This window comes from Aegilops tauschii, chromosome 5 (assembly GCF_002575655.3).
Source record: "Aegilops tauschii subsp. strangulata cultivar AL8/78 chromosome 5, Aet v6.0, whole genome shotgun sequence".
Taxonomy (NCBI): Eukaryota; Viridiplantae; Streptophyta; class Magnoliopsida; order Poales; family Poaceae; genus Aegilops; species Aegilops tauschii.
The window spans coordinates 557,942,792-557,956,436 of NC_053039.3; the positions used below are offsets into that span (position 1 = coordinate 557,942,792).

At 44.8% G+C, this 13,645-nt stretch overlaps 1 pseudogene; it reads left to right on the top strand.

Annotated features, from left to right (window-relative positions):
* The window catches only part of LOC109735953 (uncharacterized), a 31,072-nt pseudogene extending 21,882 nt beyond the window's left edge, over window positions 1-9,190 (top strand).
* Window positions 9,191-13,645: the final 4,455 nt, after the last annotated feature.

The following is a 13,645-nucleotide window of genomic DNA, read 5'->3' on the forward strand; positions in this document are numbered from 1 at the left end:
CCACGAACCGGGACAAATGATTTGCCTATATATAGCCCATCGCTGGCGAGCAGAGCACTTCACACTGCTCTGTTTTTTGCTGGCCAGCGAGGGGAGGGCATTTGGGTGCTCTAGCTCACCTCCTATGCACATGAGGTGTTCGATGAAATGTCCGAGCCACACTAGTTAATATTTCTTCCCTCGAAACTCGACCTCCGAGCTCCATTTTCCCCGAGATTTTTCTAGGTTTAGCCGTCCGTCACGTCCCGTCCCCGTCTTCACCGCCATCGACCGCCCGCGCCGATCTCGTCGCCGGCACCACCGTGGTGAGCCTCTTGTTCTTATCTTATTTCTGAAAGAAAAAAATTCTTACTTGAGATAGATACTTGTCTAATTTTCTTACTTTTATTATTCCTTGTTATTATGTAGTGCGATGGTTCTGGTATCCGCCCCCGTCGGCCCGTGTCCTGTCTATGATTCGGATGTGGTATATATTATCTTTTTATAACTATTTGGTTCATTTATGGTTTATGAAAAATATGCCGACCAACGTGACATAGATTGTATTTATGTAGGAGGTGGTTGAACCGGAAATTCCAACCGACCCTATTGTCGAGAGGTTAAATTTAGTTGAAGAAGAAACCAATTACTTGAAGGAAAAAAAATTGAGGAGGAGAAGATGATATTGGAGTTGCATGTTGCGGATGTCGTCGATGATCACAAGATCAAGATGGATGCAATGCGGTTGAAGATTAGAAAGATTAGAAAATATGCCATTCATACCAAGGCTTGGTATCATTATGCCGTTGGATCAATTGTTACCTTAGTTGTGATTATGATCGCATTTGTTGTTGCATTGAAAGGTTTTACATAGTTTCAATGTATGGTTTAACTAGATGCTCTAGAGAGCTATATGTTGTTCAATTTGAACTATGTATGTACTTTGGTTTTAATGTGATGATGAACTACTATTAATTTGGTCACTTATCTATCCAAGTTCATTTGTAGTGCTTTTCAATTTCAGGGTCTTATAGCTGAAAAAATCAGTAAATGCATGAAAAATAACAAATGAAGTCAGAAAGGGTTGAAAATTGATGATGTGGCTTTGAATGGTGCATTTTGAACACAGAAAAAGTATGGAGTTCAAATAAGTTCAGAAAAATGAAATCCCTTTGTAACAGACGAGTTTTTTATGAAACCCTGATACTTCGAAAGAAATTGTCCGTTTTGTACACGAAGTGCATCCAATTTTTGCCATAAGCCTCTCTACTTTCTTGCACAAGCTATGTGGGTGAAATGATGATACCATGCCAACTTTCAACCTTTTCAGAGTTCATTTGTAGTCCTTTTCAATTTCAGGGTCTTATAGCTGAAAAAAATCAGTAAATGCATGAAAAATAACAAATGAAGTCAAAAAGGGTTGAAAATTGATGATGTGGCTTTGAATGGTGCATTTTGAACATAGAAAAACTATGGAGTTCAAATAATTCAAAAAATGAAATCTTTTGTAACAGACGAGTTTCCGTATGAAACCCTGATACTTCGAAAGAGATTGTCCATTTTGTACACGAAGTGCATCCAGTTTTTGCCGTAAGCCTCTCTACTTTCTTGCACATGCATGTGGGTGAAATGATGATACCATGCCAACTTTCAACCTTTTCAGAGTTCATTTGTAGTGCTTTTCAATTTCAGGGTCTTATAGCTGGAAAAAATCAGTAAATGCATGAAAAATAACAAATAAAGTCAGAAAGGGTTGAAAATTGATGATGTGGCTTTGAATGGTGCATTTTGAACATAACAAACTATGGAGTTCAAATAAGTTCAAAAAAATGAAATCCTTTTGTAACAGACGAGTTTCCGTATGAAATCCTGATACTTCGAAAGAGATTGTCCGTTTTGTACACGAAGTGCATCCAGTTTTTGCCGTAACACTCTCTACTTTCTTGCACATGCTATGTGGGTGAAATGATGATACCATGCCAACTTTTAACCTTTTTAGAGTTCATTTGAAATGCTTTTCAATTTCAGGGTCTTATAGCTCAAAATAATCAATAAATGCATGAAAATTTAATAGCAAAAAGAATTATCATAAAATAAAATAAATAAGTAATTTGAAAAAAATAATATAAACTTCAATAAAATATATAAGTAGAAACAAAATAAAATAAAATAAAATAAAATAAACTTTAATAACATAAATAAAATTAATGAAACTAAAATTATCAAAGTATTTTCTGTTCAAAACATTATAAGCAACCTCTAAAATTTATGAAACTAAAATTATATAAAATTGATGCAACTAAAATTATCAAAGTATTTTTTGTTCAAAATCATTAAAAGCAAAAATAATTTTCATAAAGAACTTTGTTTGTTAGAAACTTTAATAAAAAAAGAATTATCATAAAATAAAATAAATAAGTTATTAGAAACAAAATAAAATAAAATAAATAAGTATTTTGGTGTAAGTAGAAACAAAACAAAAAATAAAGCAAAAAATAAAACAAAAAAACTGGGAAAAAATAAAAAATGTGCCACCTACTGGGCCACCACGGCCTGAATACGACTAGATACCCATCCATGGGCCAGGATTCAGGCCCGCAGAAGGCCCAGTAGGCCCATCAGGCATAGCAGTCATAATTAGGCCCGTAAGCCTGCAATGGAGAGGAGCTCAAGAGGGGTGCGGCAGTGGGGCTTATAAACCACTACGCGCCCCTCTCAACTAGAGAGGTGGGACTAAACTCCCACCACCACCCCGCTGTGCAAGGCCTTTGGTCCCGGTTGGTGGCACCAACCGGGACTAAAGTGGTGCATTGGTACCGGTTCGTGGTGCCAACCAAAACCAATGCCCCCCTTTAGTCCCGGTTAGTGCAACCAACTTGTACCAAAGGCTGCCGCTTCCCGCCCTTTGGGCTGCTGAAAAGAGACCTTTGGTCCCGGTTGGTGGCACCAACCGGGACTAAAGGGGGCATTGGTCCCGGTTGGTGCCATGAACCGGTGCCAATGCCCTGGGTATATAAGAAAACACGTAGCAGTTTCGACCAAATCCATCACTTTTTCCCCCGACGCCCCTGCTCCTCCTCGCCGTCGCCGCCCGACGCCCCTGCTCCACCTTGCCGTCGCCGCCGCCACCGACGCCGTCAGGCTGCTCGACGCCACCGTCGCTGCCGCCACCGATGCCGTCAGGCTGCTCAACGTCGTCGCCGCCGCCGCTGACGCCCTCTGCCCCGACGACGGCGTCGACCCTCGCGCCCCTGCCGGCCCTGACGCGCCGCCCACCGTGCCCCGCCGCCCCCTGTGAGCACCAGCCTGCTCTCGCGCCCCTCCCCGATCCCGCGCCCCTGCCCTGCCCCGCCGGCGCCGGCCCCTCCGCCGTGCCCCTCCGCCCCTGCGTCGTGCTAGCTATTAGATTTTTAGATGTTTTTAGATGCTATTTTTAGATGTTTTTACATGTTTTTTAGATTATTTTAGTTTATGTTTAGTTTAGTTTTAAGATTAGGAAAATTTCAGATGTATAGTTATATTTATTTAGATGTATAGTTAATTTAGATGTTGTAATTTGTTCATAAAAATTGTGCACTTTTGTATAGAAACTTTATTTTTTTCATATGTACGAAAATGTAGAATGAAAACGAAAACAAACATATAAGAAAAAACAAAGGAAAAAATGAAGAAGGACCCGCAGCGAAGCAAGTCTTTTTTTATGGTAGTTCTTTGTTAAAGTGAGGGGGGGCGTCCGGAGCACCCCCGGCCCTCTCGCTCGACCAAAACTCTCGAGGACACCCAAACCCTAGAAAAAAACATGTCGGTCTCCTACCCCCTCCCGCCGCGCCCCTACCCGATCGACAAACTCTCTTGAGGCCACCCAAGTTTACCAAGTTAAAAGAGCGTTGTCGTTGAGGCCACCCCGAACCCTTGAAGCATTGTTGAGGCCACCCCAAACCCTTGAAGCGTTGCCGAGGCCACCGCAAACCCTAGAGAAGCGTCGAGGCCAGGCCACTAATATGATTCCTTATTGTGCTTAGCTAGCTAGTTCAACGTTTGCCACTAATATATCCATCTGTCATGTTTGAATAATAATTGCCATGTTGTAAATATTTACAGAAACTATGGATCCGCACCCCCGAGACGAAGCAAAAGAAGCGGTGTTGGGGGAGATAGTCACAGATGGAAGTGATACCGTCTTATCGTTTCTCAAAGACACATGCACTCATGGTCTGGAAAGACAGGATGAAGAAGCAGGCTACGACGATGATCAAACAATGGAGGAGGAAGGACACCGTGATGACGGCTCCAGTGACCGAATGGAGGAGGAAGGACACCGTGATGACAGCTCCGGTGACCGAATGGAGGGGGAAGGACACCGTGATGACGGCTCCGATGACCGAATGGAGGGGGAAGGACACCGTGATGACGGCTCCGGTGACCGAACGGAGTCCGGCCAGGTATATATATTAATTAATTAAGCATGTGTTGACTATAGCTAATTGATGCATTAATTGTTTTTGGTATGTACACATATTAACTCTCTTATTTTTCTTCTTTTCTAGCCCTCCAGATCGAGCAACACTTCGGTAACGAGACGAGGCCCGAAGAGAAAGTTGCGAGCGAATGAAAGGTACACGATCATCGAAATTGATCGCGCTGGCCAACCGATTGAACCCCTCCGGACCAAGCAAAAATTTAATGCTCAGTGCGGGGTTCTAGTTAGGGACATGACCCCGATCAGCATCGAGCAATGGTTGAAACCTAAGGACAAAGACTCTCAGGTGTCTTATGTCAGCGATAGGCAGAAAGCTGATTTTTGGACCGCGCTGCAGGAAAATTTCACCTTCCCGCCAGAGGAGGATCCGGAGAATCCAGTTAAAAAGCCAATGATCAAGGCTTATGCTCTTAAGAAGATGGCTGAGCTATTCATGAGGTGGAAGAATGAGCTGAAATCATCGTTTGTCGACCAAGACAAGACTCCAGAATTCATCGGCCGATTTGAGAAGATCAAAGATCAGTGGCCCGCATTTGTCACCAAAATGAAATCTGAGAGAGCAGCGAAGATGTCAGCGACAAACAAGAAAAATGCTGCAAAGAAGAAGCATCACCATCGCCCGGGGTCAGGTGGCTACCTGAAAGCCCGGCCGTTGTGGGACAAGGCTGAGAATTGCCTCATTGATAAAGGGATCGAACCAAAGACGCGGCACTGGCCAGACTGTTGCAGGACTTGGTTCTTTGGGGTTGGGGGAAAATTGGACCCTGTAACAGGGAAGTGCGTTTGGACCAACGAGCAGCTGAACACACCCATCGAGAAGCTTTAGGAGTATATCAAAAAGGCGCAGCAGGGGACGTTCGTTCCGGACAGAGAGAACGACGAGCTCAAAGAGGCCCTCGGGAATCCTGAGCACCCCGGACGGACACGAGGCATGCCAGGCTCCCTTTCATGGAAGGCTGGATTTCCCGACGCAGGCGGTTACAAACGCCGGGAGAGGAAGAAGAAAAAGGAGTTGACCCAACTACAGGCGCTGCACGCAAGGGTACAAGCGCTAGAGGAACGAGACACAGTTCGCAGCATGCGACCTGCCGAAGCTACACCCGAAGCTACCCCGCCATCTCAGCGGAGAAGCAGCGTGGCTTCCACGGAGCTGCTTCAGGAGCCTGTCTTCACGGCTCCTGCTAGCTACCCCGTGGATGCTATCACGGAGTCTCTGCATTGCCACCTTATGACGCAGTGGATGGAATTGAAAGTCAAGGCGACTGTTGGCTCTATTGCACCTCCTGAACCTGGCGCAACTTTTCACTGCCGGCCGATTCCAGAAGGATATGCTAGGGTGATGGTGGATGAAATCACAGAAGGATTTGAGGACCTCCAGCTTGACCACCCTACGGGTGACGGGGAGACTCGGCTGGGTTCTTGTCCGAAGACTCCATGCTTATGGCGGAAGGAGCTCATCAACCTTCCGAACTGGACGCCTCCGCCTCCTCCTCCTCCTCTGGCGAGTCAGGGCACTCCGCCTCCTCCACCGCCTCCTCCTCCGGCGAGTGACGATCAGGGCACTCAGCCTCCTTCTCCGGCGCGTGGCGGCACTCCACCTCCTTCTCCGCCTGCGCCGGCACGCCCGAGCAGCCACCAGCCTCCTCCTTCTCCGCCTCTCCAGCAAGGGCGGAAGAGACCCGCCGCCGCCCCGGCTGCTCCGGCGCGCCGTAGTTCTTCTCCTCCGCCTCGTAAGCAAGCACGAAAGAAGACAGCCGCAGCCGCTCCGTTTGCTCCAGCGTCTAGCAGTACAGCCAGAGGCGGGAGGCAATACAGATACGGTCCACCTCTCAAGCCTCTAGAGAAGTTACCGTACGAGATGACCGTGGAAGAAAACAAGAAGATCGTGGAAAAAGAAGTGAAGGACTTCTTTGAAGGGGTCAAAGCAAAGAGACATCCACCTCCGGAGGAGAAGGTAGATCCGGTGAAAGCAAAGCGCACTATCGATTCCCTGAGGAAACCACCAAAGTCTCCGCCGAAAACCAACTATGAGCGCGTTACTGAAAATGTATATCTCTAAGCGGAGCGGTCGGGAAGTACTGTCAGTGATCAAAGGTTAAAAGAACGACGAGCAGCTGGGAATAAAATTGCCCAACTCGGCGAACAAGCGAACCAATCGTGCCCCCCGCTCAATGTGTTTAGCGACATCGTCGCTAATGATCCGGGGATGGTGCCCGGTTATATCAATCTTGGAGATTACCTGCCCGACGATGTACATTATGATTTCTTGGAGGTGGACGAACACAGATACGAGTACGGGAAGCCTCTCGTCAAAGATGAAAAATCTCTAACAACGATGATGCGAAGATTCCATGATTGGTACATGAAAACCTGCAGAGAGTCTGGGGGACGGATACTTTGTATCTGAGAGTTAAAGAGGAGCACGACCTCGTTGGAATTGATCTGTTGTATGTTCCATTTGAGGAGTTCTTCCAGTTCTTCAATCAAAAGGCCCTCGATAAATTAACGGTCACTTGCTACTGTCTGTAAGTACTACTTCTGTCATTAAGTCTCTATATATAGCTCAGCTCTTTCATTGCATGTATTTATAATTATCCTCACTATATTATGCAGATTGAAGATCGTCGAGTGCAGAAAAGCAGAAATGTATGATATTGGGTTCATTAACACAAATCTCATAGATGAATTTCAGGTTAAAAAGAGCGCCAGAGAAGCCGAGGCCAACTTGCTCAAATCATTGATAATAAATCAAAACAAGGATTTAATACTCTTTCCTTACAACTTCGAGTGAGTGTTACTGTCATGTGCATATTCGGTTTCCCTTATTACTCGAGCGAGGTTATAGTAATGTAATTGATGAGTTATGCATGCGTGCGTAGCTTCCACTATATTCTCCTGGAGATTAAGCTTGAGCAGGGACTAGTAACCGTCTTAGACTCGAGACGAAAAGATCCCGAGACCTATGCGGACATGACTAAAATTCTCAACAAGTAAGTTCAATCGATCATTATCGCACCATATCGGCAACTTTTTGTTCATTTCCTGATATCGCAAGTAATAATTATTTTCCTTGTCTTGCAGGGTATGGAAAAAGTTCACCGCAGAAGCTCCGGGACTGCCGAAGGAGCTGCGATATACATACCCAAAAGTAAGTACTACTAGCTAGCTAGTTGTGCGCATCTCCCGTTGATTCTAGCTACTTTCATCAATGCCATTTATAATGCTTCATTATCAGTTTGATTGACCTCTATTTCTCGTAAAGTGCTTGTGGCAGGAACAAGGGAATGATTACTGTGGATACTACGTGTGCGAGTTCATCTACAACGTGACTTGCAAAGATAAGCGGGGCTACTCTAAAAGACAATATGAAGTGCGTAAGCAATAATATTCACAATTTCATTTTATTACACCATTATTTCTGTTGAGTTTCATTCATATATATGTATTAACCCCCTTCTTCAAATTAGACGTGGCAGATGCGGAATGAACTCCTACCACAAGATCGCATGAAAGCAATTCAAGAGGAATTGGCGGGATTCTTTCTTGACCACGTCATCAATAAAGCCAGAGAATACCATGTGGAACTTGAGTTCAAATGCTAGGGGATTATAACAGATCTTACATATTGTATATGTATGTAGCCAGTAGCGTCGGATAGATAATACGAAAACTTGTTGTTCAACCAATCTCTCGGAGAAGGAGAGGTCGATCACTTCTCTCGGTATGCATGACGAACTTCTGTACTTAATTGTTTCCTTCATTTTCTTACTAGCTAGCGTGTCGAGGGCCTCTCTATACGTATAGTACGTAGCGTCGACTAAGCACGGAGATAAGACAGGACACTTCTCTCTATTAATTAATTAGCTACCTAACAAAGTATATGAAACATCTTAATTAACCATACAAAACCCCCAAATCCACCCCCTTTCAGAAAAAAAAACGAAAACCCTAGCCCCTGAACTGCTGACGCGTGGATGCCTATTGGTCCCGATTGGTGCCATCAACCGGGACTAAAGGGCCTCCTGCCTGGGCTCGCAGCACCGGCCACGTGGAGGCCCATCTGTCCCCGTGTAAGAACCGGGACTAAAGGCCTAGGCATTAGTAACGATCCTTTAGTCCCGGTTCCCCAACCGGGACAGATGGGCCTTATGAACCGGGACAGATGATCCTTTTTCTACTAGTGTGTCTTAGTCTGGTTTGGACAGGAACTAATCATCGTACAGGACTCGTATAGGATAGGCTAGCTTGGCTACTATTTATATACGTGTAACCTACCCCTGTAACGTAACCCAGATCAAAGTAATAAGAAAACAGGAGCGACACGCTCCTGTAGCTATAATCCGGCGTCCCGTGTTCACGTATCGTGCTACTCCAGATTGATCAAACCCGTGGTTAGTCAAGTCGCCTCGTGCAATAGCTAGCTTGACCGTACGCGAGTCTTCCGACCGGCCAGAAAGTAATCGGCCGTGGTAGCTTGTACGCGCGCATCGTCGGAAAGTACTTGACGGTTGCGCCGTCATGGTCGGACTTGTGCCAACATTCAGGTGGGGCGCGCCTGTGGCTGTCCGGAGCGGCTCGGAGAACAAGGTGGATGGGAAGACGACGGTGTACGAGTGCCGACGCGGCGGAGGCAGCATGGCGCTGGAGACGTGCCTTGCTCCGGAGGCTCTCGCTAGGTTCGTCCTCGACGGGGAGTTCATGGGCGCAATCAGCACTGCTGGTGCTGAATAATGACCGACCGTGTCTCGGACTCTCTGTTTTGCAGCAAAACCTTGTATTATGATCGACCACCCATCTTCCAAGAGTACCTTCCTTCTTCTCTTTTGCGAATGACAGCTATCAATGAGGACCAAATCCATCCATCATTCTTAGGCTCGTTGCGGGCGACAGGCGTAGTGAGTACCGCTGCATAATGATTGACCGTGTCTCTCTTGCAACAAAAATTTGTACTCATCTTCGATGACTGCTATCAACGAGGACCAAATCTATCTATCCATCCATGGACAACCGGTCATCACTAAATAAAGTACGGAAAATGTTCATGACTAAATAAAGCTGGTAGAACTATCAACTATCAATTTATAACATGGAATCAACCTTTAGAAATTACATGAATTAGTATTGATTCGAAGTAGCGAAGGCAAGAGTTGCTTGCCTGAACTTGCCTGCTTTGTTATCGCTGCGGTGCCAGCTTGTTCTCGGCCATGAATGCGGTTTCTGACTCAGTTTTTTTTTTTGTGAGATGCTAGTTTGCTAAGGTTGAGCACAGCTGCAAATGACAATCATTCAAGTATCCAGGTTGATCATTAATTTCATCTTCCAAAAGTAAATCTGATAATTCATTTTTAGGAAAAACGGGTAATTTTTAGTGAAGCTTATTCTTTATTTTAGGGAACGCTAATTTGTGCTAAACCAGGGCACTTCACTTATAATAGGCCACGTAAACTACAGGATAGCTCCATGTCGTTCGTGTGCGTAGCGCAAAGCGATCCTCGCCGTCCCAGCCCTTCACTGTGCATCTCTCAATTATGGCGCCGTACTGGACCCACCCAACTGGCGTGCACGCCGCTGTGGTGATGTTCGACGCACCTCCCCAGTCCCGGCCTGGACATGATCCTCTGGAACGCCATAATCTGCATTCTTACGCGGCCGGGCCTGCCAATCTGGACGCCGCTATAATCTGCATTCTTAAGCGGTGGTCGTCCAGGCACTGATCTGAAGCTGATATGCATCAAAACCGGAGCGGATGGTTACTCAGCCTACTTCAGCATTGCTACGGCGAACCCATGTAGCAGTTTGAGCGTCAGTGATCTCCGGGTTTCTGATGTCTCTCAAGCCTACAAGAGTTGAGCTACTAAAGAATTTGCCTTTCACTCAACCTGTTTGTTTTCTCTTCCATTCCTTCCTCTCTTCTGACTTTTAGGTTGTACTCCCTCCGTTTTCAAATATTTGTCTTTCTAGAGATTTTAACAAGTGACTACATACGAAGCAAAATGAGTGAATCTACACTGTAAAATATGTCTACATATATCCGTATGTTATAGTCCATTTGAAATGTGTAGAAAGACAAATATTTAGAAACGGAGGGAGTAATTGATAGCAACCGCCCGTGTTTGCTCTATGCTGCGTTTTATAGCTTGGTTTGGGTAACATGTCGCATGTACAACGAAGTGCATTATTTCTCTGTCGTGGCCATGGACGGGGAGCCAGGGAGCATGTGACGCGCATGACAAAAGATAAATACGCACGGCTTTGTGTAAGAGTAGTTGGTAGTAATAGTTACTCTAGAAATGTGACATGCAGACGTCTGGCCATATCTCTTAGTGCGTAACGTGCCTTCATACTATTTGATTTGTCGTCGGTGCCCATAATTATCTATAACCGTAAAATCTGGTTCGGACGATGTCCGAGCTATCCGCCCACACGTTTAGGCTGTAGTGTTGGGTCTGGTTAAAATGACTTAAATGACTTCAAAATAATTTGCCAATTACTGATTTAATGTGTACACTTATAATTATTACATACAGACAAATTGATGGTGAAATATAATAAGTTAAATTATTTATATCTACAGTAAATACCAATAGTAAACAATCTGTTAACAGTCCCCAACTTTTCTTCTTCATTTTACACTAGGCTAGCACTGTAGCATTGTGACTTTCCTTCTTTACGTTAGAGGATCCGGTTCCGAACTTGCCTGCATTGTTATCGCTGCGGCGTCAGCTTGTTGTCGGCCATGAATGCCATTTCCGACTCAGTTTTTTTAGATGCTACTTTGCTAAGGTTGAGCACCGCTGCAAATGACAATCATGCAAGTATGCAGGTTAATCATTAATTTCATCTTCCAAAAGTAAATTTGATAATTCATTTTTGGAAAAAGGGTCACTTTTAAGTGAAGCTTATTCGTTATTTTAGGGAACGCTAATTTGTGCTAAAGGAGGGCACTTCACTTAATTAGGCCAAGTAGACTACATGATAGCTCCATGTCGTTCCTTTGCGTAGCGACAAAGTGATCCTCCAGCGCTTCACTCTCGCACCATGCTGGACCCACCCAACTGGCTTGCAGGCCGCTGTGGTGATGTTCGATAAGCCTCCTCAGTCCCGACCTGGACATGATTCTCTGGAATGCCATAATCTACATTCTCAACCGGTCGGGCCTGCCAATCTGGACAACACCGTAATCTGCATTCTTACGTAGTGGTCTTCCAGGCACTGGCCTGAGGCTGATATGCATCAAAATCGGAGCAAATGGTTAGTCAACCTACTTCAGCATTGATCTGTAGCAGTTTGAGCATTAGTGATCTTCGGGTTTCTGATGTCTCTCAAGCCTACCAGAGTTCAGTTTCTAAACAACTTGCCTTTCACTCAACCTGTTTGTTTTCTTTTCCATTCCTTCCTCTGTTCCAACTTTTAGGTGGTAGCTGATAGCAACCACCCATGTTTGATCTATGCTGCCTTTTATAGCTTGGTTTGGGTAACATGTCCCAAGTGCAACGAAGTGTATTATTTCTCTATTGTGGCCATGGTCGGGGAGCCCAGGAGCATGTGACGCGCATGAGAAAAGATAAATACACATGGCTTCGTGTAAGAGTAGTTGGTAGTAATAGTTACTCTAGAAATGTGAGATGCGGACGTCCTGCCATATCTTTTAGTGCGTAATGTGCCTCCATACTATTTGATTTGTCATCAGTGTCCATAATTATTTATAGCTGTAAAATTTGGTAGAGCTGTCCACCCAGACGTTTAGTGGGGACTGGAGGCTCTGGTTAAAATGACTTAAGTTAATTTGCAAATTATTGATCTACTGTGTACATTTATAGTAATTACAAAAAGACAAATTGATGGTGAAATTAAATTAGTTATATTATTTATATCTACAGTAAATACCAATGGTAAATAACCTGCTAACAATACCTAACTTCCCTTCTTCATTTTACACTAGGCTAGCACTGTAACACTGTGACTCTCCTTCTCTATGTTAGAGGATCCAGTTCCGAACTTGCCTACTTTGTTATCGCTGCGGCGCCAGCATGTTGTCGGCCATGAATGTCATTTCCGACTCAGCTTTTTTTTTACATGCTAGTTTGCTAAGGTTGAGCGCCGCTGCAAATGACAATCATGCAAGTATCTAGGTTGATCATTAATTTCATCTTCCAAAAATAAATCTGATAATTCATTTTAAGAAAAAAAACCCGGCTAATTTCTAGTGAAGCTTATTCTTTATTTTAGGGAACTCTAATTTGTGTGAAAGCATGGCACTTCACTTAATTAGGCCAAGTAGACTACATGATAGCTCTCCATGTCGTTCGTGTGCATAACGACAAAGCGACCCTCCAGCCCTTCACTCTGGCGCCGTGCTAGACCACCCAACTGCCGTGCACGCCACTGTGGTGAGGTTCGACGAGCCTCCTTAGTCCCGACCTGGACATGGTCCTCTGGAATGCCGTAACGCGGTCGGGCCTGCCAATCTGGACAGCGCCGTAATGTGCATTCTTACGCGGTGGTTGTCCAGGCACTAACTTGACGTTGATATGCATCGAAGCGGGAGCAGATGGTTACTCAGCCTACTTGAGCATTGATTTGTAGTTGTTTGAGCACTAATGATCTCCGGGTTTCTGATGTCTCTCAACCCTACCAGAGTTGAGCTGCTAAACAATTTGCCTTTTCACTCAACCTGTTTGTTTTCTCTTCCATTCCTTCCTCTGTTCCGACTTTTAGGTGTTAGCTGATAGCAACCTCCCGTATTTGCTCTATGTTGCCTTTTATAGCTTGGTTTGGGTAACATGTCGTAGGTACAACAAAGTGTATCATTTCTCTGTCATGGCCATGGACGGGGAGCCAGGGGGCATGTGACGCGCATGAGAAAAGATAAATACACATGACTTCGCATAAGAGTAGTTGGTAGTAATATTTACTCTAGAAATGTGACATGCATCCGGCCATATCTCTTAGGGCGTAATGCGCCTCCATACGATTTGATTTGTCGTCGGTGCGCATAATTATTTACAGCCATCAAATTTGGTTCGGACGACGTCCGAGCCGTCCGACGTTTAGGGGGAGTGGAGGCTCTGGTTAAAATGACTTAAACTAATTTGCAAATTACTGATCTAATATGTACATCTATAGTAATTACATACTGACAAATTGATGGTGAAATAAAGATAGTCAGATTATTTATATCTACAG